This window comes from Ceratotherium simum, chromosome 10 (assembly GCF_057802395.1).
Source record: "Ceratotherium simum simum isolate JZ-2026a chromosome 10, ASM5780239v1, whole genome shotgun sequence".
Lineage (NCBI taxonomy): Eukaryota > Metazoa > Chordata > Mammalia > Perissodactyla > Rhinocerotidae > Ceratotherium > Ceratotherium simum.
Window position 1 is genome coordinate 55,636,167 of NC_141909.1, and position 18,535 is coordinate 55,654,701.

The window sequence follows — 18,535 nt, forward strand, 5'->3', positions numbered from 1 at the left end:
GTAGAAAGATCAGCTTTGGTACACTGAAGTCTAAAAACCCATAAACTCACAACTCTTCCCTTATCTATATTTCATGATTATTTTAAGGTAACAGCTCTAAAATTACGTTCAAGTCCCACTGTTTCCATTGCTCAGAAGAGCTAAACACCTAGTTTCTAAACTTGTAGACACAGACAAGCTCAAATTACGGCCAAAAATCCTGCAAAAGAGTTAAACTAATCTCATCATTGGATAGAACGATGGGAACTGAGAGTTCTCACTAAAAGAGAGAAAAGGCTGTCCCAGCTGCAAGTTATAAACTAGCTGGCCCATCATCTGCCCGGCTACAGCTGTATCTAACTCTCAGCGCACCCAAAGAGATTCACACTCTTGTGGTGCCAAAATGCAAGTCTCTCTTAAAAAAAAAAAATGCCCAGTTGAAAATAACTCTCTAATCTGCATCCTTTCAATAGAACTGAAGTGCACTTCAACACAGAGCACGGGCATCTTGAATTAGCAGAGAACTATTTTTAACACATGAAGGATAAGATATGAAATTAGTTTCACGGGGAATGAGAACCTTGGAGATTATTTACTTTGCCTTAATTACTTTGACTCACCATTAATTTAGCTTTCCTAGGGTACTAAATATTTCACGCTAAGATTTTGAGACTAAGGAGACATGAGCACAAATTTGGAGCACTGGAATTCTGCAGTAGAATCTTCAACACTGAGGCACTGATGCCCCCACTGGGCATCGAAGGCCATTCATGGATGCATTGCTCAGTGACATTTTCAGTTGCTGTTTCTGTGTTGTTTTTAACCCTGGGACCAAAAGCTCTGCCCTGAAGTATGCAGGGAGCCAAACTTTATTCAGCTCCTGTTTAACTCCTCAGCCAATAACATCACCAGTGCTCATAGCTACTCACAGCGACTGCCAACTAGGGCAGCAGCAATTGCCTCAAGTCAAGGAGAGAAAAGTTTAGACTACACACTAAGAGAAGTTTTTAATGATCAGTGCAATTGGGCAATGGAGTCAATTCCCAGTAAAGGTGACTAAGGAGATACTACAGCAGATATTTTGTAATGGGTTCATTAGAGCATCAGTGGGAAAGAATGCACTCAGCTCCCACAAAAGCACTTACAGTGAGCAGGGTCTACCATATACAGCTGAGCACTTGCCAAAGCCCTGTACTCTCCCCCGCGGTTCTTAATCAGTTGTCCACTGGCAGACACCACAAACACAGACAGTGCATAGCAGCCGGCAGGAGCCCAAGGAGAGCAATGCACTTATTGCCACATGCAACAGGAGACTCACTAGGACCACTCGAAATCTGTCAGTGCCCTCCAGCTCCACCTGGAGGGTGGAGGAGGGGGAGGAGTGGGGGAGGAGCAAGAGAGACTAAGAACTGGAGCCCTCCTTCTGGCCCACGCCCACAAAGAAGTCATCCTTATTCTAAATGTCAGAAGAACTGACCCTGTGTTACGTAATTCTACTCCTGTGAGTTTAAGCCGTTACGTACTTTTTTCCACTAAGTACGCTACACCCTAACATTTTTTTTAGTATAAATGTATTTTCACTCTGACAAAGTTGTGCTTTTATTTATAAGTTGCCCTTTTCTTCTTCTTCTTGATTAGGATATTGTTCGACTTAATTGAGCCATATCCTTCTAGCAGTCTGAACACAAATAAACATAGCAGCCAAGTTGAGACTTCTCCAATACTCCACCACTTCTCAATTTTGTAATAAAATTCTGTCACGGAAATATGCTTCACTGATAAACATTTCTGATTTAACAATAATAATTTATATTTCTTTAACATATTCATAGCTTTAGAACATGCTCACATGTACCATACACTTTATCTTATCTATTTTTACCATTTGGCCTCTTTCCACATGTCTCATGCTCATGAAATTCCCAACTTGCAGACTCATTTCCCACGGTAAGCCTGTTCCTTTTGTCACTGTTGATCTAACTTCCATACTTTCTAGATCACACACCTCACTTGGGCCATTTGCATTTTTGGTCATTTTTATCAGTTACAGGTGAATCTCTTCAATGCCATATCTCAATTTCAATAGTATACATTGTATTCCTTCTTTTGTATCATCAGTTAAAATAAAGCAAGATGCTATTAATAATTTCTATTTTGGGAGAGAAGGAGAATTCATGTAGTCAAAGAAAGTTCAAAATTCTTGCTTCTTCCACTTACCAGCTATGACAGTGTTGGACAAGTTACTCAATCTTTCTGAGCTTTGGTTTCCTTTTATTGACATAAAAAAGGTTGCCATGAGGACTAAATAGGATGGCATATGCAACCGTGACTGAAAATACTCAAAAGACGTTAACTGTGATTCTGAGATCGTCTGCTAGGTTTCCATTCAAATGCCCTTCTCATTCATATTAATAAAGACTATCCCGGCAAACAGCATCTCTCTGCCATTGAGTTCCTGAAAGTGTGTCATCCCATGAGCTTCTCCACTCACTTCCTTGAAGTGAGGGAGGCAAGACAAGGCACAGAGAGTCCTGCCATCCCCAAAATTACTGATTTCTAAGTTAACTGTTTCTACTAAATTCAAGTGCAAGAAGTTCAGAAGCACTACAGTTGGCAAGTGCAGAGTAAACACATGAATGGCCATCAGCTCCCAGCACTTCCCATTATGCCTGGCTGGTCTTTATATCATACACTGGAATGGGGAGGTAGACAGTAACAGTGACTGCAGAGCATGTGCCAATGGCAAGACACAGGTGGGTACTCAGAGGCATGCAAACAACCCAACCCTGGGCCATCACCCACCAAGCACTAGGCCTGCAGCTGGTAAAATACATTCCTCTCCATCCTTTTCTCTTTGCCTTTCTGGTGAAACATTTTAAACCACAGAAGCTTTGATTAACCTCAAATTATGTCACTTCAAATTTGTCTTGCTCAGAGAAATTGTGACACCTGAAATTCTGCTTTAATTCTGCAGTCTCCACTTAAAGATTCAGAGGCTAAAAAAAAGCTCACAACAGGCAGTTGAGGGATTTCAACGTATAATTGGCACAAGTGTGGTTTTACAGCTTAAATGGCTTATGGCTCTTAAAATGTAAAACGGGCATACTTTTTGATCCAGCAATTCCTCTAATAAGAATTTACCCAAATGAGATTATTGCACAAGTATAAAATGGTGTACATACAAGCATGCTTACAGCAGCAATGATTTTTAGATTGAAAACCTGGAAACAAGGTAAAGGTCTATCAGTAAGCCTAGTGCAAACTCTGACAGACGCCATTAGCTGCCTCCTCAGCAAGCTGTTTCCCCTTCTTCTTTTCTTTTCTTTTTAAATCATAACTTTTTTTCTTTTGAGGAAGAATAGCCCTGTGCTAACATCTATTGCCAATCTTCTTTTTCTCTTTTTTTTCTCCCCAAAGCCCCAGCACATAGTTGTGTATCATAGTTATAGAGTTGTAGCTCTTCTAAGTGGGACGCCACCTCCTCATGGTTTGATGAGCGGTGAATAGGTCCGCGCCCAGGCTCTGAACCGGCGAACCCCAGGCCGCCGAAGCAGAACGTGCAAACTTAACTGCTACGCCACCGGGCTGGTCTCTCCCCTTCTTTTCTACCAGAACTCTGAGTTTCCTGTTCCTAAAGTTTGGGTGGGATTAGCATAAACTTCTACCCAATCTGAGGCAATCAAAATGGCACTCCCCGGGTCACATTACCTAAGATGGTCCAAGAAGAAGGAAGCCCAGGATTTTAGTTTGATGATTAAGAGAAGCTCTCTTTCTCTGGACAGTGAATGGGCCCCTAGAGCTGCAGCCATCTGGCTACCATGAGGAGCATGAAAAAGAGTAGGAAAGAGAAAATTATAAAGAAAGAAATCCTAAATCCTGATTAAATTGTGTCTGAAGCCCCTATTCACAGGAGTTTTCAATATATTCTTACTATTTAAGCTAGTTTGCCCTGGGATTTGTGTTACTTACAATAAAAAGCATCCAATAAAAGTATTCAGTCATTAAAAAGATAAGATATATTTATTGACAGAAAGATGTCCACCATATGTTATTAGAAAAACATACATTACAGAATAGCACATACAGCAAAATCCCATTTATTTAGAATTTTATCTGTATGTGTTGTGTATAAGCAAATATATATACAGACATATATACATAGACAGAAAGAGACAGATAGATAGCGACAGAGATATGCCTGGAAGAATTTTACTAAAATGTCAACAATGGTTATCTCTAGTATTTCTGAGGAATTTTACTTTCCTTTTTGAATTCTTCTGTAGTGTTTGCTCTCGTACAGCAACACGCATTTTTGTGGGACAGAAAAAGGAAGCTTTACAAAAAGCTGGCTATTTATGGATTCTGTTTATCTTTAGTGTAAAATAAATGGATAGCTCTGCCTCATATCCCTCTCCAAACTTAAGTGTGCCAGGAAAAAAAAAAAATCAAAAAAGCGAGCCAGGCACTCAAAATATTATTTCATTATAAAATTCCACGATGAAGCAATGAAACCACTTTAAATCTGAACTTGCACATGCTGAAAAAGGAACACAGCCAGAGGTGCCTAAGTGTCTTTCTAGAAGAGTGGAAATAATATTAATTAAAATGAAACATCTTACAGAAGCTGAGCACTTCATATTCCAAAAAGGGAGAGTCATACGGGGGGAGGGCAGAAGTGCAGAGAGAGCAATACACACAGCTGCTTCCAGAAAGAGCAGGTGCCATGGAGGCCACTCAAAAGCTGCACAGGGATGGCTGGTTTGGAATGCTATTAGGTTGGGTAGAGCAGAGGGTTTAATCCTTGACTGCTGCTGGATATCCACATCCTTTTCTCACGGGGATAAATCCCCAAAGATTTAACCCCACTCCTCAGTAGCAGAGCCTTATTCTAGTCACTTTAAGCTCTCCAAAGGTGATGTTCTCTGTGACTCCTTTTAGTTCTAAAATTATAATTTACCCAAACATTACAGAAATTGTTGGGGGGAAGGGGATTATTTGAAAGATCTGAACACCATTGGATTAGAATGTTGTGTTGCAGACTTGGGCTGGAAGTGACAGCTCTACGAGGTAGCACTGGGTTAGAAAAAAACCTACCAATGGCAAACAGAAAATGGAAGTCAAAGACAAAATCTTGATTTGTTTATTGGTGATTTTTTACTACAGCTTATAGGATTTTCTGACTATAAAGTCTCAAAAACTCTGGCTTCTAAAATCAGTCAATTGCAGTGAACATCTCTTTAAAGTAACAGGAATCTTGCAGATACAAGGTAACTGCAAAGATACCAGGATGGTTTGTTTTACAAGTTAATTTCCAGCAGTTATTTCTTTTATAATAAATTACTACACTGTACCTACACTGTATTTCATGATAATGCCATTGTTCTCAGTCAGTCACCACTTAATTCTGGAAGAGTCACAATACTCCAAGAAAGAAAAGAATCGAAAATAAATACCACCCATAAAATTGTCTATTTTACATATTTGCCTTTGGGATCAAGTTGAAGATGCATCGCTCCCACTCAAAATTAGAAGCATGCACTAGGTTATTCATTTGTCTATTCTGTGTCTCGTTCTAACTCATCCCACTTTGATGGACTGTTGGAAGCTTCAATCTTAAAGGGCATCAGACTGAGAAAGAAGACAACAATGAGTGGTTCTCAAACCTCAGCTCCAATAAGAATCCCTTAGCATCCCTCTTCAGCCCCCCTGCATCAGTATCTTGAGGTAGGCCTAAGTTGTTGTACTTTTGACAAGCATCCTAGATAGATCTGAAAAGCTATGGATTACCCCTTGGGAAACAGGGAGGTAGATAATTACAAGGTGACTAAGTCACTTATAGATAATCAAACCTGGGCCGGCTCCGTGGCGCGCGCACTCTGATGCTGGCGGCCCGGGTTTGGATCCCGGGCGCGCCCCAAGGCACCACTTCTCCGTCCAGCGCGAGGCCGAGTCCCACGTACAGCAACTAGAAGGATGTGAACCTATGACATACAACTATCTGCTGGGGCTTTGGGGGGAAAAAAATGAATAAATAAAATCTTTAAAAAAAAAAAAATAGATAATCAAACCTGATTATATAACTTTATTTTGGATCATTGCACTTTTCTCCATATCTATGATTACATTCTTGCCCCTTGTCCAGGAAGCGACCGCCACCATCTCTCCCTGGACTTGACCATAATTTCCAAGTTGGTTGTCTTGCCTCCACTCCTGCCACCTCCAATCCCTTCTTCAGAAACTTGCCAGAAAGATCTTACATACTACAAGTCAAACCACGTCACTCCCCTTAAAACCTTCAATGACAGCTTAATGGGTATGGAGTTTCCATTTGGGGTGATGAAAATGTTTTAGAATAGATACAGATGGTGGTTGCACAACATTGTGAATGTACTCAATGCTACTGAATTATTCAATTTAAAATGGTTCATTTTATGTTATGTGAATTTCACCTCAAATAAAAAAAAAAGAAAAAACAAAAACCTTTCAATGGCTCCCCACTGCACTTAGGATAAAAGCCAAAGTTCTCAGGATGGCCTAGTAGGTCTGGCACAATCAGACCCTAACCTACATCTCAGCAGCCTCATTCCCACCCTCACTCTCTGTACTCCAGCCACAGTGGCTATCTTCCAGTGACTCTAAAAGCCAAGCTCTTTCTCACATCTGGGCTTCACACATGGGACTCCCCACCTGAGTAACCCCATCCCTCTTCAGGTCTTAATTTATAAATTACTTTTCCATAATAAGCCTTCCCTAACCACTTCACCCTTATTTATACCCTTTCAGAGAAACCTGGTCTTTTCCAAGTACTTACCATGAATTCCAATTATATAATTATTTTCATTTTACTTAATATCCTGTCCAGTAAACTGTGGGCTCCCAGAGGACAGGAACAGTCATCATTTTTGTTCACTGCTGCATCCCCAGGACCTAGCATGAACTTGGCACAGTAAATACTTATTTGTTTGGCACAATGAATATGAAGCACGCTTTCCCCAAAAAACATTAAATCTCAACTACAAAACAAGTATCAAGCTAGGTCACAATATTATGTGAGATTTAAAATATATATGTCAACATTATTCTTTTAATAACTAGATGAGAAAAATCAGAAACTACCACCTCAACATAGCATACTGAGTGCACCAACTAATGCACAGAAACAACTTCTCTGACTTCCACAGCACCTGCTTTGTGTTTCTTGACAGAATCAAGTCGCTGATGCCCAAGAAAATCCCATTAAAAACTTTCTCCTCGTGCTACTGCATATTACTAAGAAGGAAAGAAATAGGGACTACAGTTTTGTAGAAAAATGTGAGCAAAATGGGTAAAAGACCAAGCTTCAGAAGGACGTCATGAGAAACTGCTGGCTGCTCTCACCCAGGCACCCCTTTCTTGAAGAAAAGTGCAGAGAGTACTAGCAGGGGAAAAAAAACTCTCAACTCATCAGTTCTGAGAGATAAAGGAGAAACTGAACTAGAAGAGAAACTCACACAAAAGCAGGCATAATTGGTGTTTTGTTACTAAACAAACTATTCTTGAGTGATTATAGGTGTACAGGTGATTCATTTTTCCCAATCTTGCACTTGCATTAACTAGAACCCTAATTTGTCCAGGAGGCTGAAGTGTGTCTTAATTACTTGCCTTCAAAGCTTATGCCCATTTAAAATAAGCTTATGTCTCTTCCATTGTCAGCTCACCCAGAGCCGCCTAATCCATAATTCTCCCACCCAGCACTCACCATTTCTGATCATTATGGAGAGCACAGCAAGTGAGTGGCCTTACAGGCAGGTTCCAGAGAGATCCATCTGTTCACAACTGTGTGCACCAGCCTGCAACACACTCCCGAGCCCTGTGCCCACTGCAAGTGCAGGAACATCAGGGCCTGAACACATTTACAGCCCATGCCATGGGCTATTTTTCAATACTTTAATGAGCAAGCTTCTTTTACAACAAACATACTTTTAAAGGGTCACACAGGAATAAATAAAATTGGAAGTTATACTAGGCAGAATAGCCCATTGAGGGGCTGGCCCTGTGGTTCAGTGGTTAAGTGGGCGCAAGCCGCTACTGGCAGCCCGGGTTCAGATCCCGAGCGCGCACCCACGCACCACTTCTCCCGCCATGCTGAGGCCGTGTCCCACATACAGCAACTAGAAGGATATGCAACCATGATATACAACTATCTACTGGGGCTTTGGGGGAAAAAAAAAAAAAAGGAGGAGGATTGGCAATAGATGTTAGCTCAGAGCCGGTCTTCCTCAGCAAAAAGAGGAGGATTAGCATGGATGTTAGCTCAGGGCTGATCTTCCTCCCAAAAAAAAAAAAAAAAAGAATAGCCTATTGACCTTCTGGCACATTCAGGTGGCCCCTGATGCCACTCTGCAGAATCCCAGATTGGAAGGGGGTTGGGAGATTTATTATACTACCCTTTCTTCAGTTACAATTAAGCCGAACTAGTCTAAACCAGTGATTTTTTTTCAAAAATTTGGAATGAAAAAGGTTCTTACTTTTAAAAATAAAAATATCATAAATATTGAATAGAGGAAAAAATACACATGTACACACGCGTACACACACACCCCCAAATGAGTACAAGTAAAAGTGGGGAAATCTGAACAAGATTGGTGGATTGTATCAGTGAATACCCTGGTTATGGCACTGTACCATATAGGTTTGCAAGATGTTATCATGGGAGGGAAATGAGTCAAGGGTACATGGGATCTCTCTATTTTTACAAATGCATATGAATCTATAATTATCTCCAAATAAAAAGTTTAATTTAAAAATATCATAAATATGTGTATAATATTCTAAATAAACAAGGTCTCTTCCTCTCCACTGTGTCTCACCCACAGTGTCTCCAGCCTCTTTACACTCACATGCTCAGTATTTCTACTCTCATGACTGTTCTCCCTGTTAAGCAAGACCCAAGGTCTCTGCTGACCCTTCTACAACATCTCATAATTCAGTCTTCTCTTTGTCATTGGCTCAATGCTACTTTTACAGAAATATGACCGTGTCAGGTTGCTATAGTTTGATTAGTCAGCCTTAGCCTTTCTGGCTGCAGACAGAGCCAGCATATTAGTATTCATACGTGGGACAATTAGAAGGCTGCCTGATCTTATTTCATATCATCTAACAAGCTCTAACCTGCTCATTTCATAATTAAGCATTTAATTCAAAATGGCTCTCTTTCTGGATTTATGCTTTCTTCTCCCACCCTCTGCATTCTCTAATCTCCTTTGGGAACTGGTGGCCTAAGAACTAGCAGGAGAAACTGCAGCCAAAAGCCTGGCATTTTGACAGAACAAGAGAAAGAACCAGCCCCACCCCCAGCTACCACTCATTCACTTAGCTAAAATATAGGCTATCAGAGAAGCAAGGAAAACAATAGATATAAGTGCATGCTAGGTCTTCCAGAAACTGATGGTGCGTGAAAATCGCCTCTTAGCCAAGAGTATGGGGAAAAAAAAAAATCACTATTCATCACAAAATGGACATGCGTCACAGACATCTCTCCAACTCTCCTTCTCTACAACTCCACAAATCCTTCCTGTAAAATATAACTTTCTTCCTTTAATGATCTGGTAGTGAATTATTTATATTCTTCAATTTATCTTTCTGTCTTCTTTTATTTATGCCCAGATTGTACTACTTAACTCTGGAAAGCCTGGCCAAGATTACAGGCAAGGCAGAGAAGTCAGCCCTTCAAGGGGTGCCAAGCCTAACGGACAGACAAGGCAGCAGTGCAGGGTAGAGGACTGAAATCTTGTTGTAGGAACAACAGTGAGCTAAGTGACCACACATCACAGGCCTCTATGTTGTGCTGACAGCTTTCCATCAAAGTCCACCTTGCATCCTTTGCCCATCTCCATCCCCACAGTCACTACCTTCGCTTAGGCGCTCTTCATTGCTTACCTGGGCACGTCCTAGTTGTTATCCATGTCCCCCAATTCTTCCTCCATCAATCCATTCCCTACACATCTGCCAGCATGATCTTTCTAGGCTGCAAATCAAAATTGACAATGCCCTCATCTTAATCCTTGGCCCAGTTCTCTGTCACCTGAGGCCAGGTCTCCCAAATTTGCCTCATTATAAAAACCAGTGGGGACATTAATAAAAAATGAAATAAAATAAAGCAGATTCTTCAGTATCTTATGTTGGGTTCCTCCAGATACAGACCATGAGACAGAATTTAAGTGCAAATTACTTATTTGAGAGGGGATCCTAGGAAGTACTGGCAGAGGAAAGGGAGAGAGCCAATAACGCACAGATTATCTAGCAGACTGCCATCATGGGCAACTGAGGCTCAGGTTCACTGGGACCCTCCAACACAATGTAGAACATGCGTCAGTTATTGCACCCAAGGGTCCAGGATGCTGGTGTATTACTGCCCAGCTCTCTTCTATCATTGGCTGAGGGCCACTCCCAAGGCCATTAACTGGCTTACCAAGCTGCCCCACATGTGGGATAGAAGTCCTCAGGTGGAGAAGACTAAGTGCCTGCAGAAGAATTCTACAGACAGGTATAGAGCAGTGAGCAACTGAGCATATGAGTACAAAACTGACCGTGTCTGCTCCACCAGGCCACATCTCTGAAGATCTTGATTCAGTGGGTCTGGGGTGGGACCCAGGAATCAGTATTGTGGCAAGCACTTCATGGGATTCCTTTGAACAGGCAGATTGTGAAACACTGACCAATATCATTAAGTCCAAAAGCTTTGGTGGCCCTTACCACATCCTCCATTGCCTGTCTCCTGCCCAGCTCTCCAGACCTACGGACCCACCATGCAGAGTTACTTTGAAACCACAATGAATTTGTGCACTTCCCTGAAAATAGCATATCCTCTTCCACGAGCAGGAACTGTGCCTTAAGAATCTTTATGACCCCCAGAACTGAATACTGTACCATTCACACAGTAAATGTTCAATAAATATTTGTTAAAGAAATAATCCTAAAAGAAAACAGTATAATATTATTTAAGTAGGCTTCCTAGACAAAACTAGTTTCCCTATCTATCAAAATAGTAGGTACAATTCCACTAGTAAAACTAAACAAATATATAGTGAGCACCTAGTATATGCAAGACACTCAGGAATCCCTCCAGGGAAGTACTGTAACCTTTTATCAGCATACACCTTAACAAAGATTTGCTGATAGGATGGGCAGGCCTGGGGGCGTAGTGGTTAAGTTCACGCTCTCTGCTTCAGTGGCCCAGGGTTCTCAGGTTCGGACCCTGGGCGCAGACTTAGACAACACTTACCATGCTATGCTGTGGCAGCATCCCACATACAAAATAGAGGAAGATGGGCACAGAGGTTAGCTCAAGGCCAATCTTCCTCAGCAAAAAGACTCAAGATTGGCAACAGATGTTAGCTTAGGGCCAATCTTCCTCACCAAAAAAAAAAAAAAAAAGATTTGCTGATAGGAAACTGTGAATGAAACCCTACAAAAAAGGTGAACACCTAGGTAGTGGAGCAAAGGTGCAAGATGCTTTAAGAGTAATTAGAAGCATGTCAGACTTTACCTACCTTCTGATTCTGCCAGGACTGTCCCCAGAGACACTATCACTCTCCACCTACGTCACAAAAATGGAGCAGGATAAAGAAGAAAGTCTTATTTCAATGGCACTGCACACTTGGGATTACAACTTCTTCCAATGAGCAGAAATTTGGTCCCTGGGATCTAGATTGTAACCCTGGGCTCTCTCAGGTGCACAACAGCTTGTGCAGTTTTCAAGCTACTCAAGGTGCTCTCTTGCAAATGAGACCAAAGCAGAGGTCTGGCCTCTCTAGTCACTAAAGACCTTATCCGTGTCTTTTCTCCCACGGCTTGGGATGTTAACCACAGCGCCCTGGCCACACTCCAGTCTGGATAATTACACTGGGACTAGCAAACTGCACCCTCCAGCTCCAACTAAATAAAGCATTCCTTCAGACCAGCTGCCATAGCTTTGTTATGCTGCTGTGGGCTATTAAAGAGCTTTTCTGCACTTAGGATGGCTGTATTTGTGAAAAATCAATACCCCTGGTATAACTTTCTACACCAACAAGAAGTATATTACAAAATATCACTGGCTAAGTTAGCTATTTTGACTTTTTTTTTTATACAGTGCCAGAAACAATTAGAAAACTACAGTCATTTTTTTCTCCATTTTCTCAACTTTTACTATTTATACAGACACAAATTGAAATATTTGCAACATTACATAAAGAAAAAGGGCAAGTGCATAGTCCATAAAATACGTACCACGTGTCTAGTGTGTAGCGGGCTCTGTTGTAAGAGCCGTGGGTTATGTTGTCAGCATAAATTTGAAAGTTTTCCAAAGAGAATAATTCAATTTAATTCTTCCTATGCTACTGCATTTCTGAAAATCTGAATATATTTTAAGCTTTACTTAAAAAACTACCATACACAGGTCTCCCAATCAAATACTATTTCTGTCCACTCTTAAAATAAGAGTCTACAGGACCTGCAACTCAGTGTGTATGTGTGTGTGTGTGGAAGTATGTGTGTGTCTAAGAACGAGAAAATACGCTTTCTTGGCTAGGCTGCAGGGTAGCAAATGGGATACTGCTTAGATTTCTTTGTTTGATTTTAGCAATCATCCTATTTATGTGGGTAAGAGTTTATAGGTTGTGGGTAAGAGTTTACAGGTAATAATAGCAGAAGCTGACATAAGGAAATTGAAAATGTAAATATCTCTTATTTAAAGCTTCCATTTACTGTATGACAAAAACACAAATCAGGCCCTATATAAGTACTGTGCATGTGTTTGCACATATACATACACACATATTACCTTGTACGTGAAGACAGGAGAGGGAAGTTATTTAAATTTCAAGATTCCAGTGGATTAAATTAAATGTATGAACTATAGGATATTTAACATCACATCATGCAAAAGGAAAGATTCAGAAATTTTAAAAAATAATAATAAACTTAAAATTCAAATTAATCCTAGAGGATCGAAAACAAGTACTTGTTCTAGACAAACTATAACCAGACTGTAGAAAATGGCTTAAAAACAATCAGTGAAGTTCACTTGAAATCTGCCAAATTATCATTCTGCTTGAAAATCCTTTTAGCTAGAACAAGTTAATAGCAGGCTTCTAAAACTAGGTTAAACATGCTGTAAATTAATTTATTCCCCCCTACAAATCTGTTAAAGTGCATGCTTTTTTGGTGAAAAGAGCTCTTCAATGCTACTTAATATTGTCACTCTATTGTTTCTCCAAACTTGTCCACTCCAAGTTTTTCTACTTAAGGTGTTGTATTAAAGTTAAATGTCTACCTGTGTCATAAATAATAAACAATGGAACACAGATTCTTTAAAATAGCATAAGAAGAGCCAGCCCTGATGGCCCAGTGGTTAAAGTTCACCGTGCTCCGCTTCAGAGGCCCAGGTTTGGTTCCCAGGCGCAGAACCACACCACTCGTCTGTCAGTAGCCATGCTGTGGAGGCAGCTCACACAGAAGAACTAGAAGAATTTACAACTATACACAACTATGTACTGAGGCTTTGGGGGGGGAAAGGAAGAAAAAGGAGGAAGATTGGCAACAGATGTTAGCTTAGGGTGAATCTTCCCCTGTAAAAAAAAAAAATTACCTTAAAAAAATAAAATTAAATAAATAATAAAATAAAATAGCATAAGAAACCTCAAAACGCATCATACATGCAATACATTTCCTAAGTTTAGAAGAAATGCTTAATAATGCACATGCGATCCAAGTTTGCCACCCAGTAATCCATTCATTGTCATTTTAGAATTAAGAAACAATCTGCAGTATTACCATCTTTCACAGAGAGATGCCCTTGCCCTCTACAAACAGGCTGCAGGTTACTCCTCTGACAAGACAGCTTTGATAAAAGACTGAAAGGAATATTATGATATTATGCAGCAACACGGTCTGTCCCACATACTTTAAAGAGCTCAGATCACTACACCAACAATATGTCTATCACACTGGAGACAGAAGACTGCAACGAGTGATTAATTAGCTGCAATATTTAAACTCTTGCAGGTAGACAGCTGACCAACACAATCTTCAATTTCATCCCCGTTTAAAATTCACATAGGGAGTAACAGATCATTCAAGATTGTCCAAAGATGTACACAATTACCAAAGCAAGGGGCTGGGCTTCTCCAGTTTGGGGAAACAGGTGGGAGTCACAGGACTTTCAGAAATTGAAGGCAGAATACACGGTATACAAGGCACCCAAAACCATATTCTAACCTGGTGTCAACACTGAATTTTTACTCCCAAATATTATTGTATTTTCTAAGTATCCTTAGTAGGATAAAAATTTTGATTACAAATTCTATGTAAATAAAGAACAAAGAAAGAATAATTCAGGGGAGGAAACGGGGGAAAAATTTTTCAATGTGACCCAAGGGAAGACATCCTGGAGATGGCTCTGTCACCAGGCACATCACCCGACTGTGCCTCAGTATCCTTTAAAATTAAAGGGTTAGGCCAGAGCATCAATCTCTAATTCCCTCCTAAAATCCAGCCATCCATTTAGGTATCACAGAGAACTCAAGTTTTTTAAAATCCTAAGAGCACCTGATGGCAGCAGAAAATGTGCTTACAGTGTCTAATGACTATAAAGGGAAGAATGAGAAGGGTCAAAACAGTCCTCCCAATCTTGCATTTTTCAGTTTATACTAGACTTAAGAGGGCAATTAAAATTAGATGCTTCATTTCATCCCACAATAATATAATTCTTATTATAATAAAATTTTTAAATATTCTTTTAAAAAAATCCCCAAAAAGAAACAGCTTCACCTCATTCAAATGAAACTTAGTAGATCTGTCTCATGTGGAGGGTTGCAATGCGTGAGCTACAGTGTATCAGGATGTGGAAGCAGCTGTCACTGCTTTGTTTTTCATTCACAGTAGGTGGTTGCCAAGCAACAAAATACTATTGTCTGTTTCCATGATCTATTGGCCAATTCTACTGGTGATAATGCTTTCTACAGTTTAAAACAGGGCCACCTTTTGGACAAGAAGAAATGAGAAAAAATTCCTAGGATGACAATAACATATATCAATAAATACACTGAATGTACCCCAAAATTATGTGTATAAATATATAGCTGTGTACTGATAGACACACAGATATTTTGCATATATGCATATGTGTATATGTTACTATATACATTCTTCTCCTACCTACCTCCAAACTATCTAACTTTGATAGGCCAAAAGCTAGAATCTAAATCCCTGAGGGCAAATCAAGGCATGACCTGGAGATATGAAAACACAGTAAGAATTATTTTCTCAACAATGGCAATAATTTCCAATTTGCCAGATCTATCAAATTCTGTCCCTTGAATACAAAGTCCTCCAATCAGTAAAGCAATTATGTCTACTTATACAAAAATAAAAATAAATGGAAAGACTTTACTATTTACTTTGGAATCATCTAGCATAATTAATATGCTGTTTTACTTAATATCACGCACTACCACTGTGTACAGAAATAATTCAAATGGGAAAATTCTGTTGCTGTTTACACCCAAGAATCTTAAAATATATTCATTTTTAAAATAACTAAATTATTCTCCCTGGAACAGCCTTGTGTGACTCTCCACTTTGTTTTGATATGGGTCCCTGGGGAGTAACAGTCATGCTATGTTACTCTTGCATATTTCACTACCTTACAAATAAAATAACACACAGTGTACTCAATATATAAAGTTGTCAACATTAACTTGCATCAGTTGCTATTTGTTCTGCATTGACAAGGCTTCTAAAGATAAGAATTACAATATTCTTAGATGTATGGACACAACATCAAAACAGCCTGAAGGAATTAAAGCTTGAAAATGCTCTAGAGGCAATCACGCTTTGTAATGAAGAGAAATCAGTATCATTTATGCATCCATATATATTTCTGCAAAGGCCCTAAATAACGCCAGAACAATCTTTGGATTTTATGCAATGCTTATCCGTCTTCCCTCCCAATATTTCAAAAGCACTTGAACTTAACTATTTAGTGCTTCCCTCTATAGGAGCCTTTGAAATTCACTTTTTAAAATCCATTACTACTTGCAAATCTATATATTACAAAAAACTGGAATGAGCAAAATCCATTACACGGATTGACATTATTACTGGATTGACATTATTACTCTGAAGTCTCTTATTAAAAGGGCAATGTTAGCAAAACAGAAGCAAAGTGTGTTAATAATGAACTAAACACTAGCCAAAATTACCACTTTCCCGGACAGAGCCGTCTTCAGCAGAATGCACCCACCTTTCGGGAGCGCCCATCTCACCCCACAGATGACCCACTTCCTTCTCCCTCAGCTTCCCAAGCTCGCTCACCTGTGTCTCTCCTCCAAGAAACAATTTCCTTCACACTTTCTCCGCCTTCTTCAGATCCGTTAGGCACTCATTACTTTCTCCAAACTACCGGACTCAAATCTACAGCCCAGTTTGCCATGAACCTCCCCATACGCACTTGTTTCCCTCACTCATTCTTCTAGATCTGCTTTAAAAACCGCTACCACCAAGCAAATGCAATATTAATAAAAGTAGGTTTACAAGCCAGTTTTTTTTTTAATGTTATAGCAGTAAAATATTCAGAAACAGACAAAAAAGGAGAAAAGCAAGAGTGTATGTGCACGAAGGAGGGTGGTGAGTAGCCACACACAATTGGACGCGGCGATCCTATCAAGCCGAGTTGCCCCACCTGTCGACCCCGCTTCCCCCATGTGCTCGCCGCGGGATGACAACCACAACACTCCAGAACCACCCCCCTCCGGAAAGGAGGCGGGGTTACGTCCTCAGCCAATCAAGACCCGCGAGCACCGGGTGTCCAACCTATGGGGTGGCCGTGTCCGTGCAGGGGGAGGAGGTGGGGTGCTCGGGGGAAGCGCGCCGTCTATGGGAGGCGCGCACGTGTGGAGTCTGGAGAGGCCCGGAGGCGGAGAGGCGGCAGGCATCCAGTCCCGTAGGCGCGGGCTCTGCACCCTAGCAGCCGCCGAGTGCAGCTGCCCAGTGCCTCTTGTGCCCCGGGCTCGGTCGGACAGGACATGCTCCCGCCGAGGAAGACCCGTCCAAGGTGTCTGAGTTCCCCTTGTAAGGGGACAGTCACAAATAACAATAGTACCTAGCGCAGACGAGGCGGGGAGGAAAGTTTCCGGCCCGCACCAGAGTGGAGTCCGCCAAGGCAGGGAGGACAAGGGATGCAGGGCGGGAAGGTGACAACCTGGAAAGAAGAGAGCAGCGGGAGGGGTGTGCGGGCAGGACGCCGTCCCGAGGGCTGTGCAGGGGGCGGCGGGGTGCGCTGTCCAAGGTGTAGGGGAGGTGGGAGACGCGCAGCGGGCGCCGAGCCCAGAGCCAACACTGGCTGGCGGAGGCGGGGAGAGCAGAGAACAGCTGTCTGGGGCGCCCGGCACCCCTGGGGTCGTAAAAGTGACAGGGCTGGAGCTCGAGTAGAGCAAGGAAAGGCGCCGGGGGCTGCCCCGAAGCCCCCACACTCCCACGCACCCCTCCCTACCGGCCTCACCTCTAACTCCATTCCCCTCCCCCCCGAGCCCACTCCCCTTCGAGCCTCTGTCCCGGTGCTGTGGCGAGGGCGGGACCGGGAAACCCCGGCTCCAAGCCCCGAACGCCCCAGGGATGCTGCGGACCCCGGAGCCGCTTACCTGGGGCCGCGGTACGGGGAGCGGAGACAGCCCGCCGCGTGGAGCCGGGAGCGGGGCGCCGGGCGCGGCGCGGCTCCTCCTTGCCTCGGCGTCGTCCTTCTCCGCTTCTCCCGGACTCCGTCCCGGGCTGCAGCTGCCGTTTCCTGCGCTGCCGCTGCCGCTGCTGCCGCAGACAGAGGACGCCCCGTGGCGGCTGGAAGCCTGTGTGAGTAGCGGCGTCCGAGAGAGTGGGAGCTGCTGAGCGGCGCTGGAGACTCCGCGGCTCGGGGCGCGCGCACGCGCGCCTGTGAGTGTGTGTGTGTGTGAGTGTGCGCGCGCGCGCCCACAGGGTGGGGGAATCGCGAGGGGAGGGGGAGAGAGGACGAGTGATGTTCGTAGGGACCGAGGCAAAATTCTTCGCCCCTCGGAAATCCGTAAACCCGGGGAAGGACGGTAGAACGCGCGTCTCGCCTGGGGGAGCTGCCGGCGGGGCGGCGGCAGAGAAAGAGGGGAGGGCAGCGCGGCGCACGCGGGCTCCGGATCCGAGCGGGGCTGAGCCCAGCGGAGCGCGCAGCCACGGATGCAGCAGAGGCGGCGCCCGCAGCCCACGGTCGCGCTGCCCCCTCTAGGGAGGAGCCGAGCAGCTCGCACCCGCCACTGCCGCCGCTGTCTGGACCCCTCGGCTGTGCGCGAGGGGACAGAAATCGGGACCCCACGGTTGCCTCTGCAACCTTGGAGGCGCCTGGCCCGCCGAGGGAACGAGCGGACGACCCGGGCGCACGTGGCCGACTACTGGCTGGCGCCGGCGTGTGCAAGGGCTGCGGGCGTGGAGTGGGCGGTGGAACCTCGCCGAGCGCGGCCCACTGCCTCGCCTGGGTAGAGGATGTGGGCAGGGGGAGCAAGGGTGAGGTCGGTCG

The 18,535-nt window shown here is 43.1% G+C and overlaps 1 protein-coding gene across 2 annotated transcripts in view; it reads right to left on the reverse strand.

Annotated features, from left to right (window-relative positions):
- ENOX1 (ecto-NOX disulfide-thiol exchanger 1) overlaps positions 1-18,174 on the reverse strand; it is a 548,889-nt gene extending 530,715 nt beyond the window's left edge. The window contains exon 1 of one of the 2 annotated variants that reach the window (XM_014789964.2): positions 17,640-18,174. The gene's annotated coding sequence lies outside the window, so the exon portion shown is untranslated. The remainder of the gene's footprint in view (positions 1-17,639) is intronic. The other variant, XM_087436027.1, reaches the window with a different exon arrangement.
- Between the last annotated feature and the right edge of the window lie 361 nt (positions 18,175-18,535).